A 21,776-nucleotide genomic window follows, 5' to 3' on the forward strand; every position below is an offset into this window, starting at 1 on the left:
GGAGGACCTTCAGTAGCACAAAGGGTGTTACAAAATCCTAGATCTCAAGCAGCTAAAATCATTTAAACTAATAAACATGTCACACAATACTTTGTGGGGCCTCGGGAAGGGCAGTATCGTGAAATCAAGCGACGATCAGCTTTTCAAACCCCCCGAAGGACAACAATCATCACAGGCTGAGTGATTTGTTGGTGGTGCCCATTTTTGTCCTCACCTCATCTTTCCTTTGTGTTCATCTTCAAAGGCAATAATACTAATGAGAACTACCCTCTCCTGGTGCCTACTATGAGCCAGATGCTTCACATTTCCTCTAAGCATGACGACAACCTAGTAGGTAGGATGGTTATCAGCATTTCAGATGAAAAACAATGAACATTTAGGGAAGTTAAGTACATTGCTCAAGATCATATAGCGAGTGAGGCCTGTCAGATGCTCTAAGCCTGTACCTACCACCGGAGGCTGTGCCCTTGGTGGGGGGGTCACCGGGGGGGACGGAGGCTTCGGCCCTGCCCCACCTGCCTCTAAAGGTCAGACTAAGACACTTAGACTCTCCTGGAATCAATGAAGAGCCACAAAACATTAAAATACTGCAGTAACGTGGCCAAGTCTGTTTCAAAACAGCACTTGGGTAGTTTGGGGCAGGGAAGGCAGTTCCCAAGTCGTTGCAAAAAGCAGACGTAACATCTCAGGACAACTCAGGTGGTGGGAGCAGGAATAGAGAACCGCGGTGGAGGCAAGGGCCACGCAGGAGGCAGCCAGTTAGGGACCGCCGGGTGAGAAGCGTCGTTGCTGAGAGCGACCTTGGGCTACCCCACCTGCAGCCTCGGCTTGAAGTGGCTGGGCTTCCCCGAGGCGCTGGAGCAGCCTGGGTGTCGCTCTGGAAGTAGACAGACCTGAAGGCTGCAGAGACCCAGCGCTGGCCACTTAGGGCCGCAGACTTAGAGACCTCAGCCCTCAGCCCTCCTGGGCCTCCAGGCCTCCAGGCCTCCTTCTCCCCCCCCCCCCCCCCCCCCGCACAGCGGGCGGCAAATGCCTGCAGCCGGAGCAAAAACAAAGCAGCAGAGCTTCCAGAGCTCTCCTCATGCTGACCCCAGGAGAGCAAAGCTGCCTGGCGCAGGGCACCTCTTGTCCCTGCTTGGCTCTGGCCCGGGGCAAGGCTCGCCCTGAGCCGGGCGCAGGCACCTGCCCTTGCTGCTCCAAGCCCAGGCGAGGCCAATCTCAACACGACTTTACTGAAGGCCTGGGGACTGCAGAAGATAAAACAAGGTCAGAGAACAACGTGAGTCCGCCAAACTCGGGGGACACAGCCCACTCCCATGGGTCACGCAGCCCATGTCACCCCCACCGGCTCCGGGACAGAGGCAGGAACGCCCCGCACCCCCTCCTTGGCCTCCCCTCCTGCCCCTTGCTGGACCCCAGCTCCCACGCCCGCCGCTCCTGGGCCCCAGCTCTCCCTGCCAACCATCCGGACTCTGGAGTCACAGTAGCCCTCTGGGTCCCCTGGGGGATTCTAAAAAAAAAAAAAAGTGGTTGTATCCTTTTGACTAATATTTTACATTTTGAAATAAAAAGCAACCTTTAAGAAAGGTTGAAATTAGAAGCAAGTTTTGAAATTGCTCCTAGGTCTTAAAAACCTTCTGAGAACATTGACTATTAGTGTTTTTGTATATTCTTTCTCCCAGTGTTTATATATCATATATGTTACCTCGTCTTAATCCTACTGAATATGCATATACCCATATACCGTCTTTTTGTCACACTGAGTATGTCATTGTTATGTTTTCATAGTGACTTGTGTACCCTTTATTTTATTTTATTTTATTTTATTTTTATTTTATTTTAATGATTCCTTGGGACGCCTGGGTGGCTCAGTGGTTGAGCGTCTGCCTTTGGCTCAGGGCATGATCTTGGAGTCCTGGGATCGAGTCCCACATCGGGCTCCCTGCATGGAGCCTGCTTCTCCCTCTGCCTGTGTCTCTGCCTTTCTCTCTGTGTCTCTCATGAATAAATAAATAAAATATTTTTTAAAAAAAGAATTTAAAAAAATGATTCCTAAGTTCCTTAATCATATTACAATTTGGATCTTTGGGGCTTGAGATTGCTTCCATTATAAAAATTATTTCTAACTCATTTTTTTTCTGCTTATGTAAATAAAGATTCTAACTGTGGAAAATTTGGACTCTAAAGAAAATTAACAGAAACACCCCATATGTGACATTGTGCTATACAGACGTACAGATTTGATTTTAACTTTTTCTCATTTACGTTAGCTTTACGTGATCACGAGGCTTACACCATTACAGGGATTTAAGCTTATATGGTTATTCCTTCCAGAGGAAATGTGCTCTAGGGTTACTGTAAGTCATTTGATCCTGGCAAAGCTCTTGTCTCAGCACAAAGTCCCAGGCCATCCTTCCCCACACTGAGGCCAGCCCAAATCTCAGCTTCTAGATAATGCCAGCAGCCACCCCATAGCAGCCCTGTCCTCCCAGGGGCCTCCCCCTCCAAGCCACAGATCTTATTCTCCGATTTTCTCTTCTTTCTCCCTTGGAAGACACAGGCTGTGTAGACGTGCACACGTCTTATGAGACCAGAGAATCTCCAGTAGCGTGTCTTCTCCACGGCTCGCCGTCCTACATCAAGAGCTTACCTGGGAGCTCCCAGTCTGCAGCACCCAAAATGCTCCACGCAGGAATTGGCAGATTTCTTAATTTCTACAGTAATTTTTACATGGCTAAGTGTGTTATAATTGCTTTACTCAGCAAGCCTGGGAAATATGTGAGTAGTCATCAGTTTTACAGATGTGGGAATGAAGGTTCAGAAAGGTTAAATGACTTGCCTTAAATAGACAGAAAATGATATCTTAGAGAATCAAATGAGAACTCTCATTTCTGTCAAAATTACTCTCCTCTTGGGGTAAAGATAAAGGAAACTGTAATAAGGAAAGTACGTGTGTTGGTCTAGTAAGGGGGTGGGTGGTGAGACAGCAGAGCGGAGGTAAAGGAGAATGGGTGAGCAGAGAGAGGTAACAGAAGGCAGAGGTTGTAGGAAGAAAATAATTTTGTAGCCCTGTCCTCTTAAAAATGCTCATTGTGTGTGTGGGGGGGGGGCACGTTGTCTCCTGATTTGATCTACGTGCAGGCTGTTTGCCGGCTGGCTTGCCTCTGTTCTCCTAAGAACAGGAGGAAGCCATCCCCCTCACTCTCCATGTAGCCCCTCACCCCGCCCCTTCCCTCCAGGGGTCACTTTTTAGTTGTACATTTGGAGACAGAGGGCTTGAGCCTCACACCAGATTCGGGAAGGTGCACACTGCGACTTGTACCTTCACTAGATTTTTAATGATGCGTCCAAGCCATGCCATGGTCTTCTGCTGACCCTGCTGCTGGGTACTCTCCCAAACTCCTGGACAGCTACCCCCCACCCACCCTACTCCACATCATGCTGCCACTGCCAAGCTGGCTTCAGAGGAGGGGACGGGCTGCAAGGTTACATGTGTCTTCACTGTCTCAGCCCTCGGTCCTCATGGCACCGCTGAACACGACTGATCTAGTTAGGATTTGAGGTTGATTCAAATCCTGAATGTCTGCGGGTGAAGGCGGAGGAGAATGCTTCTGTGTACCTACTGCGTACCTTTTGAATTTTGTATTTGGTGTGTTTATTTCTTACTCAAAAGTAAAAACTAAGATAAAGCCATGAATACTGTATATGACTGTTTCCAGAGTCCAAATAAGGGAAACATCTTGCAGAGCTGTAGTCACTGGCATACCTCAGTTCCAGATCTGACTTTTTCATCTTAGGATCACCCTCTACTCCCGGGAAGAGTCCCATTCCAACTCATACAGTGAGAATCTCCATTCATTCACAGAAACCCCAACCTCCTGGCCACAGAGACCATACCTATGCTTCACCTATGATCTGCTTCAAGGACCACAACAACCCAGAGGACACAATAATCAACAGAAGTCTAGTTCTTGAAATCGGAATGATTCCATCTAGAATAAGCATTATAAAATTGTTATCTAGAACAACAGTAAGCCAGGATGGCCTCTGCCAACCCATTTCTCAATATTTTCAGGATTCCCTCTGCCGGGGTCAAGTGGAGACATGACTTTTCATTCTCTTTGTGATCTTCTGATCTTGACTCTGTGTGCCCTATGGGTAAATACACACCCGCACACTTCCGAAAGATAAATAATAATTCTTAGAGATCATATTGTCTAAAGCATAGACAAAGCTTTCAAAATGTTCTGATAATCTGCAATGACTTACCTTGAAATAAACTCTGAAAAGCAGACCTTTACATTATTACCCAGTGTCATTATTCTTTTCCTCTTTTCCATCTCCAACTTCCAGGGTATGGCCTAAAGGTTTACGGATGACAATCACACTGCCGTCACAAGCCCTGCTCAAACAGAGGAACTATTTACCTCTGATCTTTATTCCTAACTATATTAAAAAAAAAACAAAAAAAAACCAACACTGACAGACACTTTGAATTCACAGGTTCCGATAAGGTCATGTCATCTGCAAATAGAGATACCTTTACTTCTTTCTTTCTAATCTGGATGCATTTTTTCTCTTTTATTGCTTAATTTCCTTGGCTATAACCATAAGTACAGTGTTAAATAGAAGTGGTAAGAGCAGACATCCTTATCTTATTTCTGATCATAGGAAGAGAGCTTTCAGCCTTTCACAATTGTGCATGTTAGCCGCAGGTATTTTGTAGATGTCCTTTATCTGCTTGAGGAAGTTCCTGGTCGTTTCTAGTTTGTTGAATGTTTTTAACATGAAGTGTGTTGGGTTTTCCTCAAATGCTTTTTCTCTGTCTATTGTGATGATCACATGGTTTTTATCCTTTATTTTATTTATGTGACGTATTATATTAATTGATATTCACATGTTGAGCTAACCTTGCATTCCTGGGATAAAACTGACTTGGTCAGGGTGTATAATCCTTTTCATATGTTGCTGGATATGGTTTGTTGGTATTTTGTTGAAGATTTTAAGAACTATATTCATGAAGGATATTGGCTTTTTGTCTTCTTTCCTTATGATGACTTTGCCTAATTTTGGTTTTAGGGCAATACCGGTCTCATGTAATGAGTTGGGAAGTACTCCTTCCTCTTCCATTTTTTTGAAAGAGTCTATGAAGGATTTATGTTAATTTATGTTAATTCTTCTCTAAATATTTGGTAAAAATCACCAATGAAGCCATCTGGGCCTGAGATTTTCTTTGCAGAATATTTTTGAGTATATGACTTTAATGGAGAATTCTTTTCTTGCTTCCTAATAAATATAGAATGATTCATGCTCTCCAGAATCCCATTCTATATCAACTCCTCTTGGCTTGAGATTGAGGAGAAGAATCACTGTGGAGGAGATTGAATATGATTTGTTCACTGACCTCAAAAGTGATTTCCAACATTCTCTCTCGTGTTTTTGCCGAGTGAGGATTTTCAATCTTTTCTAACAAAGACTCAGAGACATAGATATCCGTGAAAATTGAACAGTCATAGCTTCATGAAGAAAACTTTTTGTGGGACTCCTGGGTGACTCAGCGGTTGAGTGCCTGCCTTTGACCCGAGGGCGTGATCCTTGAGTCCTGGGATCAAGTCCCGCATCGGGCTCCCTGCATGGAGCCTGCTTCTCCCTCTGCCTGTGTCTCTGCCTCTCTCTCTCTCTCTCTCTCTCTCTGTGTCTCTCATGAATAAATAAATAAAATCTTTGAAAGAAAGAAAATTTTTTGTTATAAATTGCAAGAAAATTTAGAAATAATATTTATAAATACTATTCCTATTTATTTTAAACCTTCATTAATATATATTAAATTACTTATCTGCACTAAGAGAATAAAAACATACATGGGAGAGATACAAACAGAATAATAGTTGTTTCAGGAGAGTGGGAAAGAATTGGAGGTAGAATGTTAGTTGCATGGATAAAGATTTGTTTTTTAAAGAGAGGAAGACAGAAATTTGAAGCAAATGTGGCCTTCATGTTAATGTGTAAAATTTGGGTAGAACAGTCTTGAGTGTCTAATTTTGATGGGCAGATCAAAACAGGGAATATTTAAATAAAAGCAATGTAGAAGTTTTATGCGGTGCCTTTTAAATTTAATGTTATGATAATAAGTGAAGGAAGTGAACAAATTACAAAGAGGAAATGAAATTGCCCCACCCTAACTACCCTTCTAGACTGCGAGACTTACTCCCCTAGCTTTAGGAATTGCTTTGGCTAAAGAAAGCTGCCTCCCCCATGAGCATGCTCCCCTTACTCAGTCACCTTCATCCAATCATTGGTCGGTGCAGGTATGAAAGCCTGTTCCCCTTGCCCAAACTTGGAACAGTTTTGAAGAGACATCCCAGCTTCAAAATTCCCTAAGGTTCATCTGAGACATTTGTGAGACTGCCCCTCAGCCCAACTTCTCCCATGTCTGAGTCCTGCTTTCTCCCCCTCTCCCACAGGTATTGACCCCAAGAACTTTCCTGATCACAAATCTCATTCTGGGGGACACCTGGGTGGCTCAGCGGTTGAGCATCTGCCTTCGGCTCAGATCGTGATCCCAGGGTCCTGGGATCGAGTCCTGTATTGGGCTCCCCACAGGGAGCCTGCTTCTCCCTCTGCCTGTGTCTCTGCCTCTCTCTCTGTATCCCTCATGATTAAATAAATAAAATATTTCAAAAACAAAACAACAAAACAAATCTCCATCTCAGGATGTGAATTCTGGGAAACTCCATATGTGACATATATGTATGCATTAAATATAAAATCTCACTAATAACAACAAAAAAGCTCAAATTTAAACCAGTTTTATTGGAGGCAGCAGTGTCATATAAGGAATGATATATTTTCCAGCCTCCCTTGTGGCTAGGTATTTATGTGACATTATATTACATCATACGTTATATTACATTCACACTGACATCTTAAGACAAAGCTATTGAAATGTCAATCAGAGTATTGCTGGACTTCCAGATAGGCTCTTTTATTTATTATTTGTTTATCTATTTTAGAGAGAGAAATAGAGAGTGGGGGAGGGAGGCAGGGGGAGAGGAAGAGAGAGAATCTTCAGCAGGTTACCCCCTGCCTCCCAGTGCAGGGCTTGATCCTACCACCCTGAAATCACGAACTGAGCCAAAGTCAAGGGTCGGGCTTGTAACCGACTGAGACTTTAGGAAAGTAAATTCAGTAAGTATTCCTCTTTTGGCAGCTCCCCTCCTCTTTCCTGCTGACTGGAATGGGGATATAATAACTAGAGCTCCAGCGATCACGCTGGGACCCGAAGGATGGCAGCCGCAGTGAAACATATAGAGGAGCTGGGCGCCTATTTCATGAAGCACCATATCATCTGTATCGCTACCTAACAAAATCCCAGGCCTTTAGGAGTCTTATAAATAAGACTTTGCCGACCTTAGGTATTTTAGCCACTTAGTTTAGTTTAGTTTTTTTTTTTAACTTTTAGTATCTTTTTTTCTAAAATATTTTATTTATTTAAGATAGAGATCAAGAGAGAGCAAGCACAAGCTGGGGAGGGGTATGTGCAGAGCAAGAGGGAGAAGCAAACTCCCTGCTGAGCAGAGAGCCCCATGCAGGCCCATCCCAGGACCCCAGGGTCATGACCTGAGCTGCAAGCAGGTACTTAACCCACTGAGCTACTCAGGCATCCTTCTTTATTTTTTTGATGTGTCTATTACAGTGACTTCATTTATTTATTTGCGTGTTCATTTCTTTGTTTTTGCCACTGTTCGTTTTTATTTTCTATTATAAACTGCCAAACCTAATTATAATCCAAACAAATGGATTATTTTATGGTGTGCAGGTAAAATGGAAAGTGAAAACATAATTCTGGAAAATGATTTGGTTTGTAAATGTTCTTATAGAGTAATTCTATTTGCAGAAACACATCGTAAGGAATTTGCATGAGCACGTGCGCACATGTGTGTGCGTGAAGCTTTAACAGCAGAGACATTTATAAGAAAAATAGAAACTACTTAAACAGCAACATAATGGCATAGGGTAATAAAATATTATATATTCATTGAATTCAGAAATTAAAGGAACAAGGAACATTTTTATCATAAAAAGCATTTTGTGGTAACAATTTAAAAATATAGAAGTTTATGAGGGAAAAGCAATAATCTCCCTCTCCTACCATGACATCCTCACTCCTAACTGTTGACAGTCTAGTGTATATCTTTCTATAATTCTTTCTTTGTCTGTACAAACAAATACGGATATGAATTCACATTTACAAGGCATTTTAAAATTGAATTATACTACATATATAAAAGAAAAATTATCAATAATGTGGAGAAATCCTCATAGTACAATAAAAAGTTTTATAAATAATATATAAATGTGATATATAGCAAGATCTCAATTACTTTTCAAAAAGTGCCTGGGAAAAAAAACCAGAGTGAAATACATAATAAATGTGTAAATGGATGACTGGTAATTTCTAACTGCCAGTATTAATAAATAGTTTACTATTAATAAATATATATTTCCTAGAACTAATGCAGGGTTTTTTATTTTTTCCATGATCCCCGTAAGACTAAAAGTAAAAAAATCTTACTTTATTTCAGGAGAAATATGGGAGACTGAGGGCACATATTTGAACCACCTGCCTCCCAGTCCTATCCACAATGACCTAGAAAATTTAAAAATATGCAAAACCCTAAATCAGTCCTGGAAGCTAGGGAAGGAAACCACACAAATGCCAGAAACTTCAAAGAATTTCTTCTAAATCCTGTGCAGTTGGGACCAGATTTAAAAAAGACATCCAAGGCCAATTTGCCAAACACCAAAGGAACAGCTTAACCTGCAGGCCGACTTGCAGGATCCACATCAGCGATTCTTCTGGCTCTGGAACATTGTGCGAGTTTGAGGGTAGCAAAGGTGGCAAACAACAGCAAAGGCTTCAAGCAGAAAGCTTGGTGGCCACAGTTATATTATTGGATGTTTTCCCCAAACTTCGGAGACCTTCACTGCCTCTGCAGAGCTGGGCATGAAGACAAGGCCTATGTGGCCCCCCCAGACAGCAGGCTGTCCCCAGCAGCGGTATTCCTTGACCATGCAGTGGGAAGTGGGCTAGGAACCTTGGCCTGGGTAGTTCTATCACACATTCGCAGTGAGCTCGGGGGTGCCTCTGGAAGCCCTAGATAGGAAGCCCGCCACAAAATCTATCAAATAGCACAGCCTTTCCACCAAATGCAAAGAAGAAAATTTATAAGTTGAAATTTAGTCTTTACCCTCACGTAGTACATAAGAATTAATATGAGATGGATCGTAGATGTAAATGTGAAAAGTAAACCACTAAAACTTCTGGGGGAGAACATAATGTCTTCATGATCTCTGGACAAGAATTTCTTAAAAAGAACATCAACAGGGCCATCCAGAAAATAAAAGATTGGAGAACTGAACTTCGTTGAAACGAAGAATTTACATTTGTCAAAAGACAATATTAAGAGAGTAATAAGGCAAGCTGCAGGTGGGGAGAAGATATTTGCGATACGTACACCTGACAAAGGACTCATATTCACACTATGTAAAGAATTCTCACCAATCAATAAGAATAATACAGGAAAACAAACTAAAAATGGGTAAAATACTTTAACAATCACTTTAGAAAGTGACCAATAAGTATGAACATTATTAGTCACAGGAAAGCAAATGGCTAAAAATACCAAGTGTTGGCAAAGAGGTATAGCAACCAAAACACTCATAATTTGTGGGTGTAAGTGTAAACTGATTTTAAAAAATCACTTTAGGAAGATGCTTGACAGTGTCCACTAAAACTAAACTTATGCATATCCTAGGGCTCAGAATCCCACTTTTAGTTTTACATCCTACAGAAATAAATGCTTGTATCTACCAAAATACATATGCAAGGATGATCATAACTTTATTTATGAAGCCAAACATCTATGGTGGAACAAATATATGTATTTTAGAATATCCATATCCATGGATAGAAAGAAAAACAAACTATTTCTATAGGCAGAAACATGGATGAGTCTCAGCATAATATTGAGCAAAACAAACCAGGCTCAAAAAACTAGGATGACAGTTGTGTCCTCCAAGGAGCAGAAGCCAAGACTGAGCTAGAAGCACACAGGATTTGCTGGAAACAGGAATGGGCAGGGGGAGCCTCCAAGCCTGACATTTAGAAGAGAAAGGATACAAGCTAGGTAGAAAGAGCCTCAGCCTTCAGTACAGCTCCAGGAACATCTTGGTGAGCTCAGCGAGGAGCTTCAACTAACGGTGACCCCTAGAGGGGTCTGTGGGTTGCCAGAAAGGGAAAGCCCTGGTCCCACCATGATCAGTCATTGACTGGTGCTACCCAGGGAGTACGTGACCTTAACTCAAAAGCTGAAGCATCACCTGGATAAAAGGCCCAGCTTAGGGAATATGGTCAATCGTACTGGAATGGTGTTGTAGGGTGACAGATGGCAGCCACACTGCAGTGAGCATAGCGTAACCTATAGGCTCATCGAATCGCTATGTTGTCCACCTAAAACCAACGTAACATCAGGTGTCAAACCATACTTTGGTATAAATAAATATATATCAACAACCAAAGCTGAGACACACATACACACCCTGAGACTGTCAACCAACTGTACTCCTGGTGGTGGGTGACCTGAGTGACACACCCGCGTGGCTGCCACAGGTACACACCAAATAATTGCATGTGTTGGAAGTCCAGAGCTGTCTAATGGAATCTAATCCACAGTGACAGAAGTCAGAAAAGCAAGGATTATGACTGGGAGGGGGGCAGGAGGGAGCCTGCTGGATTGTAGGAAATAAGCTATTTCTAGATTTGGATGGTAAATATATAGATATATATATATTTGCATCTATATAATTTATGCAATCTATGATATGGAGGTTATATACTTCTGTTGAGAAGGGGAGGGAATGATAGAGGCGAGGTTTCCTTTCCAAGATTGCACGTGGCCCTGACTCCACGAGGGTGTTTATCTAAGGCACTAGCCACACACCTCCTTTTTAGACTTAAGAGGTCCCTGAAAGTAGTTCTAAGAAAAAGAGTAAAAAGATTTTTTTTTTCAGTCCCCTTACCTGGTTTCTGAAGTCTCACTGTTTAAAATAAACAGAAGAGTCCCATATCGGGCAGGACTAGGTTTGGCTATCACAGACAACCCAAAGTAATACTGACTCAAATAAGACTGAATTGATTTCGCTATCACCTAAAAGAAGTCCAGAGGTAGGCAGTCCCGTCCTAATTTGCTGCTGCTCATGGGCCATCCTTGGCTCATGGTTTTCACCTCCCTGTCCGAGAGGGCTGCTTTAGCTGCAATCACCACATCTGCATTATAGCTACAAGCAAAAATGGCAAAGGGACACTCTCCCTTCCATGTAGAGACACTACCCAGAAGTTGCACACAGCACCTCCACGCGCCTCCCACTGGACAGGGCTGGTCTGAGCACCCCAGCCACAGGGCAGCCGCGACACGCATTTCGGGTGCCAGGTGCCCAGCTAGATGGCAGAGTTCTAGGACTAAAGACACAGGCAAACAGATGCTGAGAGATACCACGCTCGTTCGACCATAACCCCCAGAAGGATATGTAATATAAGGGAGAGGAAACAGAGCATGCCCAAGACGGCAGAGGACCATATCCGAGACACGTACATGCTTTAAGAGCAAAACTTTGCAGATGCATCTGTATTATGCTCTTAATGTTTAAAAAAATGCTGTATGCTCAAGGGGTACCTGGGTGGCACGGTAGGGTTCAAGGTCTGACTCTCAGTTTCCCATCGGTTCCTGATCTGGGGGTCTTGAGGTCAAGCCCCGCGTCAGGCTCAGCAGGCAGCGCGGAGTCAGCTGGACATTCTGGTTCCCTCTCCCTCTGCGCCTCCTGCTCGTCGTTCTCTCTCTCTCTCTCTCTCTCTCTCTCAAATAAATACATCTTCTTTTTTTAATGCTGCACATTTGAAAATGAATGATCCAAGATAAATTGAACAGATGGAGTTCAGGAAGGAGTCCGTTGAGAAATAAAGATGAAAAGGGAACTGGATGACCGAGGGCAAAAGCATCTTGAAATTAATTCTGCCATTGTGAGATTTCATACTTCATCAGAAGCGGTGGGGAGCAGAACCGACGGCGTAGACAACTGCATCATTAATACAGGCGACGAGCTTGATGAACTTTTGCGGGGCAAACCGGGGAGGGAAAGCAGACGGGAGAGATGAGCATTCAGAGAGAGCACAGACGTGGAGCACCAACCCTGAAGGGCCACTGTGGTCGTTTTGAAGAAAAGATCTAAACCAGTGGAAGAGGAGCAATACTTAAAGGCACAAAGAAAAATGTTTATAAGCTAAAGGTAGGCTTTAATCTGCGGATCAACATAGCTTCCTAGATCCCGGGGAAAAAAAATAATAAATGAAAAGAAATCTGGACACATGCTGGTGGAAGTCTGAATTTCAAGGTAAAAATATGTTTTTTTTTTCTAGTACAAACTCTTATTTATTAAATGCAAAATACACGTATGGGACTTTGTAAAGGCTTTGTATGGGACATTTTTGTCACAAAAAGTTTGTTACTTAATTGGACCTGCTTTGTACAGAATTAGTCTTGCTTTATACAGAAAAGCCACTTTGGGGCCTCTCCCCTAAAGAAGACAAGCACTGACATTTCAGTTTTAACAGACAATGGTGACAATGTCTCTACTACCTCAGTTGCAAGCAGAATGCTGGAACTTGGCTTCTTCACCAGTATAATGATGATAAAAAGATACACACACACACACACACACACACACACACACACACTATATATATATATATGAAACCATTATCTAAACATTCTACAGATACAGTGATTTTCTTAACAGCCAACTTTTGCTTTACCTTTTTCCTACAACACATTAAAAAAATATATGCCCATAAAAATACAGTCATGATTTCCTTATAAAAGTTCCTAATATTACTCTTATAAGAAGTGGAATAGACTACCTTCCATGCTGCCACTCTTTCTTTTTTTTTTTAATTTATTTTTTATTGGTGTTCAATTTACTAACATACAGAATAACCCCCAGTGCCCGTCACCCATTCACTCCCACCCCCCGCCCTCCTCCCCTTCTACCACCCCTAGTTCGTTTCCCAGAGTTAGCAGTCTTTACGTTCTGTCTCCCTTTCTCATATTTCCCACACATTTCTTCTCCCTTCCCTTATATTCCCTTTCACTATTATTTATATTCCCCAAATGAATGAGAACATATAATGTTTGTCCTTCTCCGACTGACTTACTTCACTCAGCATAATACCCTCCAGTTCCATCCACGTTGAAGCAAATGGTGGGTATTTGTCATTTCTAATAGCTGAGTAATATTCCATTGTATACATAAACCACATCTTCTTTATCCATTCATCTTTCGTTGGACACCGAGGCTCCTTCCACAGTTTGGCTATCGTGGCCATTGCTGCTAGAAACATCGGGGTGCAGGTGTCCCGGCGTTTCATTGCATTTGTATCTTTGGGGTAAATCCCCAACAGTGCAATTGCTGGGTCGTAGGGCAGGTCTATTTTTAACTGTTTGAGGAACCTCCACACAGTTTTCCAGAGTGGCTGCACCAGTTCACATTCCCACCAACAGTGTAAGGAGGGTTCCCTTTTCTCCGCATCCTCTCCAACATTTGTTGTTTCCTGCCTTGTTAATTTTCCCCATTCTCACTGGTGTGAGGTGGTATCTCATTGTGGTTTTGATTTGTATTTCCCTGATGGCAAGTGATGCAGAGCATTTTCTCATGTGCACGTTGGCCATGTCTATGTCTTCCTCTGTGAGATTTCTCTTCATGTCTTTTGCCCATTTCATGATTGGATTGTTTGTTTCTTTGGTGTTGAGTTTAATAAGTTCTTTATAGATCTTGGATACTAGCCCTTTATCTGATATGTGATTTGCAAATATCTTCTCCCATTCTGTAGGTTGTCTTTTAGTTTTGTTGACTGTATCCTTTGCTGTGCAAAAGCTTCTTATCTTGATGAAGTCCCAATAGTTCATTTTTGCTTTTGTTTCTTTTGCCTTCGTGGATGTATCTTGCAAGAAGTTACTATGGCCGAGTTCAAAAAGGGTGTTGCCTGTGTTCTTCTCTAGGATTTTGATGGAATCTTGTCTCACATTTAGATCTTTCATCCATTTTGAGTTTATCTTTGTGGATGGTGAAAGAGAGTGGTCTAGTTTCATTCTTCTGCATGTGGATGTCCAATTTTCCCAGCACCGTTTATTGAAGAGACTGTCTTCCAATGGATAGTCTTTCCTCCTTTATCGAATATTAGTTGCCCATAAAGTTCAGGGTCCACTTCTGGATTCTCTATTCTGTTCCACTGATCTATGTGTCTGTTTTTGTGCCAGTACCACACTGTCTTGATGAAAAATATGTTTTTTTTAACCAAATATGGATTTTTACCTTAAAGAGAAGGTAAAATAAAGATTCCTATGAGAATCTGGGCAGAAGAAAAATATCGTTCATCCAGAAAGAAAGGAAAATAATTTTTTCTTAGATTTCTCCCTTGTTTTATTTGAAGCCTAAACATAATGGAGCGACATCTACCGAATGAAAAAGGCGAGAGCCAGAAGAGCTAATCCCGTGGGTGACTTAGCGGGATGGGGATGTGGAGGGGGGGACCCTTGTGTTAAAGAGAGTGATGCTCGCTTTCTTGATGGATCCGTTTATCTCACATTTCTAGTAAAAACTTAGAAGTTGGGGATAGACCGGGAGCCGCTAGAATATCCAAGCGATTTGTGCCAGCTATCATACAGTTGATGAGCCCTACTGCGCAAGAACCAGCGCTGGAAAATAATGGTCGACACCCTGTCGGAACACTGTGAAAACCCTGTAACTTAAATAAGTGTCATCAAACCAAATCTAGAGCAGTGGCAGTACCACCACCCCAAGTGGACTTCATGAGTGTACAAGAACACACACTCAGTTTCTGAGCCTGTCTTTCTCCCCTGCCCTTTGACCCTGAGCAAGGATAGAACATCTTTTAGGCCCGAGGTCTATCACGGGGAGAGGAGCTTTCATGTAGGAATCACAGACATCTGAAGAGCTAGTTTGTGAAGTGATATGTAACTTTATGGTGTGGCCATTTGGGGGGGGGGCGGGGGAATGGGATCCAACTCCAATGAGTTCTCCAAAGAGCCTGTGACACCCCCTCACCCCCACAAAAGACCCAGAACCAGTACTGATGGCTTTGTAAACACACAGTGATAAAATGATAGGAGAAAATAAGGAAAATATAAGGAAAAGATCCCGGAAATACAATCAACATGTCCTAAGGATCCAAGAAAGAGAAAAGAGAAGAGATACAATAGAAGCAATATTCAAAGGAATAACCGGGGGAAATTGCTGAGTTTATAGAATTAAAGATTGCCAGACATATCCTGTTGAATATTTCAAGATTTAAGGAGAAAGGAAAAAAAAAACCCTCTACAAGCATCTAAGGCAAGAAAGAACAGCTTATTTTCTCAAGCAGTGGTTCTCAACCCCAGCTATGTATTAAGATCATTGGGCGAGCCTTTAAAAAATACTACTGTCTGGACTCCATCCTCGAACATTCTAACTTAATTACTCTGGGATGGAACCTGGGCATTGAGGTTTAAAAAATCTCCCTCAGTGATTTGAATGTGCAGAAGTCGGGGTTGAGAACCGCCGCCCCAAGGGAAGAAAAGTCATCCACTTCTCCTCCAGGGAACCAAAGAGCAGCAGTAAATGGAGACTGGCTTCCAAGCTGGGGAGGAAAAGCGGGATATACTCAAGTCAAGAGATCATTTGTAGGGAAGATTAATATCCTCCTGTGGGCTGAGGCTCTGAAAGTATTGCACTCACAGTTTAGAGATCCGATGGATCAAGATAAAGACCTCAAGCATGAGGGTAACTTGATAAAAAGAGATGGTAGGGAGCAATGGAAACCAAGTACACCGAGAGTAGTGTCTGGAAAACTGTCATTAATATCGTTATAAAACAAAACAAATGTCAAAAATCAATCTCCAAAGAAAAGTTAATAATGTAAAATAACAATCAAAGCGTAGAACTGGGGCGCCCAGGTGGCTCAGTTCATTAACCGTCTGACTCTTGATTTTGGCTCAGACCACGACCGCAGGGTGGTTAGTTCCAGTTCTAGAGTTGGGGTCCTCGATCGGTGCAGAGCCCGCTTGAGATTCTCTCCTCTTCTCCCTCTGGCCCTCCTCCACCCGGGCCATTCACCCTTTTTCTCTCCCTTAAAAAAAATTTTTTTTAATTAATTTAGATCTAAATTCCAAAGTACATCAATTAAAATTGTGAGCTGGGGAGTAAAAGCCTGAAAGAGTTCTCGTTTTACACAGATGATAATTAATAGATAGTCACGTTCTTAAGCTTGATAAGCGGACAGAAACATATTTCAAACTGCTTTTAATAACAAAAAGGTTCTCACTAATAGAAAAATGTGATTACAGCTTTAAACTAAATAAGAGCAAAGAGAACATACAGTTGGTGAAAAGATAGCAGGATATAAAAACTATTATACTGTATGATCCCATTTTTATGTACGTTTATATAACGCATATTAAAAAATACAAAAAAGAAACATCCGAACGCTGGTTGTCTTCAACAGGTTGGGATTAAGGAGTTTGCAGTTTGTTTTTTTATTAATGTGTCTCAACTTTTTTTAGATGTTTCATGATCAGAATGCTGTTTTTTGTAATTTAGAGAAACCCATGGACACCAAAGTTTTAAATTAATATTCATCTCCCTTTTATCTTCTGTGCAATTCCATAGCGCTTATTTACTACCCAGGATAAAAGTTCCTTTTTAATGTGCTTATTTTAGCGATTACAGGATTTTCAAAATCCAATCCCACATATTTTTGAAGACTAAACACCTATGACTATTATAAAGGTGTTTCTATTAACATTTCTTACTCAGTCACTTTCTGGAAGTAACATGTTTGTGTAAAATCTTGCCAAAAACAAGAATATTAAAATGTGTTCTGCATTAAGAAGGGATCCACATCACAAGTATATTAGAAGTTAACAAGATTTGGGAGTAAAACACATGAAACCAGAAGAACTTGGGAAAATGTGCTTGCAACTATAAATTCTGTAATTAATTTGCTTTACAAGTTCTTTTGGAGATGCGAGGCCACCAAGTAACATCTCGGATTTGCTTTTTATTCAGTCAAAACATATAAAAGCATGCATTACTTGTGGCAGGACTGTGGTCTCCATGTATTTTCCATCCAACTATCCAATTTTGATATGAAGAACCCTGTACAGAGTCATACCGTCCTTTTAATTTTACTTCAATTATTCCTTACTTCTTCCCCACACAGAACCCGGGATTTTATCTAAGCCATGTTTCCCCAGGCTTCCATAGCCTCAGGGTACTAATGGAGTCACATTAATGAGAATCCAAATTCCGTGGGCCCCCAAACTATCTTCCATGGGTACCTTCTGCAGGACCTCGATCGCCTGTCTCGTGAGAACTTCTAGATGCCCCTGGGTGTATGCTACACATGCCCCCAGGGTCTGCCTTTGCTGCTTGCACTTCCTGCTGTGCCATCGCTCCCTGGGCAACCCCGGCACCCTGCCCTGTCCTGAGTCCCACCGCCTTTTGCCACAGGGGAGGTAACCAAGTCCTTCCTGCCAAAGGCTTCAAGCTTCCGAGTGTTGTGTTAGGAAGCAGGCAAGAACATTTTATTCCTCTCTTGCCATTTTGCAGCCAGCCAGGTTGGCTCCTGCCTCGGCTTCATGTCTTCTGATAACCCTGCTCTCTCTTCTCTACGCGGCTCAGGTACGATTCCAGTGGGGCTTGGGCCTGGAGTGAAATCTAATGACAACCACTTCGCTGAACTCCTTCTTCCCTCCCCTCCAAAGTCCGAAGTTCCTTAGACTCAGCCTGGGACTCTGGTTGCACTCCCACTCCAAAAAGGCTACATGCTCCATATAAAGAAATGTTTAGTTATCTTCGTGTTGGACAAGTTTATTTTAATGGATTTGTTGTGAATAAAGATAAATCTAGTCTTTTTAAAATAGCACATTATCAAGCCACTGAGTTACCCATTATCAGTCTCATTCTCGGGAGTTATTTGTGGTTTCTGGACTCTATTCTGTGTTGGTTCTCGTTCTAAAGAAGATTGCTACTTGGGCTAGTACTGCATAAAATCATCCTGGGGTTAAAATGCATTTTACTCACCTAGTTAGGTGGCTAGTTAGGTATTTCTTCTTATAAATATAAATAGATGCATTGCCAAAATATAGGAACAAACAAACAAGAAACTCCTGGGAATGGTGAGGAAAGCGCTTGGCCCCTAAAGACCTAAAACAAACAAACAAAGCATTGTGAAGTATGCGAATCCAAAAAAAAAAAAAATTGACTCTATTATCTCTTAACCACATCCTTTTTAAGTTGTCTTCTAATCAATCAAAATCCTGTGATCTTTCCATATTAAGATACTGAGATAGAGATTCAAGGGAACTTCCTATTCCCACCCCCTAGCTTCACAAGGTCTTGAAAATCTGTGGCTTGCTTATTCCTTAATTTTCTTGGCAGCCAATGTTTTTATTTCCTGAAAGATCCCTCCTTCTGAAGCAAAATTTTTCTAAGTGAAACCAACTTCTCCTTTCAATTCTATAATTTTTATTTTTTTTAAGATTTTTATTCATTTATTCATGAGACAGAGAGAGAGAGAGAGAGAGGCAGAGACACAGGCAGAGGGAGAAGCAAGCTCCATGCAGGAAGCCCGACGTGGGACTCGATCCCGGACTCCAGGAACATGCCCTGCGCTGAAGGCAGGCGCTAAACCACTGAGCCACCCAGGCTGCCCTATGATTTTTATTTTATAGAATTTTCCCCCACTGAGCATCTTTATGGGAGAGCTTTCAAATTTGTTTCTTAATAATAACTTTTTCTCCTTGATTCTCAGTGGGAATTTCTCCTGAATTACTCTAATATACGTGGAGTTTTGTTGAAAGTGCTCTTTATAGGTGATATTTTAAAAAGTCAAACTTGTAGAAACAGCAGAATGGTGGCTGCTAGTGGCCGAACATTGAGGGGAAACGCGGAGATGCTGATCAAAGGCATACGAACTTTCGATTATTAGATGAATGAGTTGCGAGACTCGAATGTGCAGTATGGTGACTATAGTTAACAATATTGTATACTTGAAATTTTGCCAAGTGGCTAGATCTTAAACGTTCCCACAAAAAAAAGGGGGAAAAAAGGAAGATAACTATACGAGGTGATGGATGTGTTAACTAACCTTGTTGTGGCAATCACTTCATAATGCATTGATCTAGCAAATCATCACGTTGAGCATCTTGAATTTATACAACTTCATATGTCAATTATATCTCAGTAAAGCTGGAGAAAAAATAGTATCTTACTATAGTTTCTAGCACAAAAGCTCTAAAAAAATTTAAGACCTTTTTAGCTTTTGAGGTGAAACACCAACGAAAATATAATTCTAGGGATCCCTGGGTGGCGCAGCGGTTTGGCGCCTGCCTTTGTCCCAGGGCACGATCCTGGAGACCCGGGATCGAATCCCACATCGGGCTCCCGGTGCATGGAGCCTGCTTCTCCCTCTGCCTGTGTCTCTGCGCCTCTCTCTCTCTCTCTCTCTCTCTCTCTCTCTCTCTCTCTCTGTGACTATCATAAATAAATAAAAAAATAAAATAAAATAAAGAAAATATAATTCTAGAATCGTATTTATTCATTCTAATACTTATTAACATCCTCAGCGCCAGTCTAGAGCCCATGATTATGGGAAGGTATGAGATTCTGTGCAGGGTCTCAAGAGCACACCATCTAGTGGAGGCTCATGCTGTGCTCCCCAAGAGTGGCCTCTCTCTTTCCTCCATCAGGCCAAGCGCAGTCCTTCCTGGAGGACTCATGATCCATCCCCAGTTCTGCGTATAATTTTCCTCTCACTATGCTTCTGGACTCTACTTGAGTATCACCTCCCTCAGAGAAGCCTTCCCTCATTCCCACTCACATACACGCAACACCAGCTAATCAGCATTTCACCCTATTTATTTCCTTTAAAGATTTGTATCACATTTTTATTGGAAAACAAACTGCCCACATATTTATTGTTGATTTTCTTCCACTAGAACGCAAATTCCATGAGAGCAGGATTTTTTTCCTGCCTGGTTTATGGGCACATGTATCTCTAACATTGAAGAGTGTCTAGTAAGCACACTCTAGGAGCATTGAAAAAGACAATGAATGAATGGAAGTTAGATGAATGAATGCAATTAGCTCATTGCAACCCAATACGATTATTGCCATGGTGGAGGAGTGATCTGGGGACCTCCTTGTGTCCAATAATTGATGGGGCGGGAAACAAGGATTACTTTCTAGAAGGCATGAAAACATGGACTTGAGAGAGGGGCCTGCTCTGGAACATCCTGTAGCTTAGTATGTCTGGAGATAAAAGAAAGAGGGGAGTAGGGGCAGTGTTGGAAAAGGAGAAAATGGCCAGAAAGCCGGGACCCACCCTGAAAGTGTTAGGGAGGCCCAGGAGGGCATTCAGCCTTTATCCAGGGAGCGGTGGGGGCACTGATAGTCCCTGAACAAGGATAATAGGTGAGGGAGAGAGAAGGAACAGGGACAGATCTGTTCTGGAGGATGCTCCCCTCAGAAGCACTATGGAGAACGGGATGGGATGGAAGAGCCCAATAAGCCAGCCTGGTGATTCAGTAATTCAGGCAAGAAACCATGAGAAATTGAAGTAAAGCCAGGATTACGGGAACAAAGCAGAAGGGAGGGTGTAAAATCTGGAAGCCAAAGCAGTTGCAGAGGGAGGAATCACGTTCAGTTCCTCAGGTAGCTACTGTTTCTCAGCAGAAGCTCTTCATTTTCTATAAAGCAGCCCCAAGGCTGCTATTTTCTCTTCGGAGACTATACTGAAGCTGGGAGAGCACCTTCCAGGTCGGCCTGGTGGTTCAAAGGACAGCCTCGGGGGTTAGCCACTCCGACTGGAGGCAGACAACGTGGACCAGACGGCTTCGTTTAGGCTCACAGGTCAACGTTAGCCTGGGCCACTCATAGTCTGATACATACGGGAGGATAGGGTTCCTAAGGCTTCTATCTCCTTGTACATCAAAATTCCTTCTAGATAAGGATCTTTTCACTTGTACACTTATCTAACAAGTATTCCGTGAGTCCTTCCTCAAGCAATCCAAAATTTTTCTAAAGATTTATTTAGAGATTGATTGATTGATTTAAAGTTTTATTTATTTATTTAAGAGAGAGGATGCCTGTGTGAGAGCAGGGGGATGGGAGGCCACAGGGGGATGGAGAGAGACAATCCCAAGCCGACTCCCTATTGAGCGCAGAGCCGGACCAACTGACCAACCACCAACCGTGGGCCTCCATCCGAGAATCCCGAGATCATGACCTGAGCCGAAATCTAGAGTTGGCTGCTTAACCCACTGAGCCACCCACACCCCAGCCATCCGGAAGTTAGTGCAGGAGGGCAGCCCGGGGGCTCAGCGGTTTAGCGCCGCCTTCAGCCCAGTGTGTGATCCTGGGGTTCTGGGATCGAGTCCCACGTCCGGCTCCCTGTGTGGAGCCTGCTTCTCCCTCTGCCTGTGTCTCTGTCTCTCTCTCTCTGTGTCTCTCATGAATAAATAAATAAAATCTTTAAAAAAAAAAAAGTTAGTGCAGGAGACAAAAGGACCATTCAAATGCCCTGTGGTAAGTACAGTAAATAGACTTCCTGACACAGAAATGCACAAAGCAGAAACTGCACCCCCTTCCGAGCCAAAAATGAG

General features: G+C 42.5%; 1 long non-coding RNA gene across 2 annotated transcripts in view; it reads right to left on the minus strand.

The window, feature by feature from the left end:
- Positions 1–14,336: 14,336 nt before the first annotated feature.
- LOC111093904 overlaps positions 14,337–21,776 on the minus strand; it is a 29,681-nt gene continuing 22,241 nt past the window's right edge. For both annotated transcript variants that reach the window (XR_005384021.1, XR_005384020.1), the window contains 2 exons: positions 18,196–18,318; positions 14,337–16,240 (listed from right to left, as the gene is read on the minus strand). This is a non-coding gene — a long non-coding RNA (uncharacterized LOC111093904). The remainder of the gene's footprint in view (positions 16,241–18,195; positions 18,319–21,776) is intronic.

The sequence above is a fragment of the Canis lupus genome, chromosome 34, assembly GCF_011100685.1.
Source record: "Canis lupus familiaris isolate Mischka breed German Shepherd chromosome 34, alternate assembly UU_Cfam_GSD_1.0, whole genome shotgun sequence".
Taxonomy (NCBI): Eukaryota; Metazoa; Chordata; class Mammalia; order Carnivora; family Canidae; genus Canis; species Canis lupus.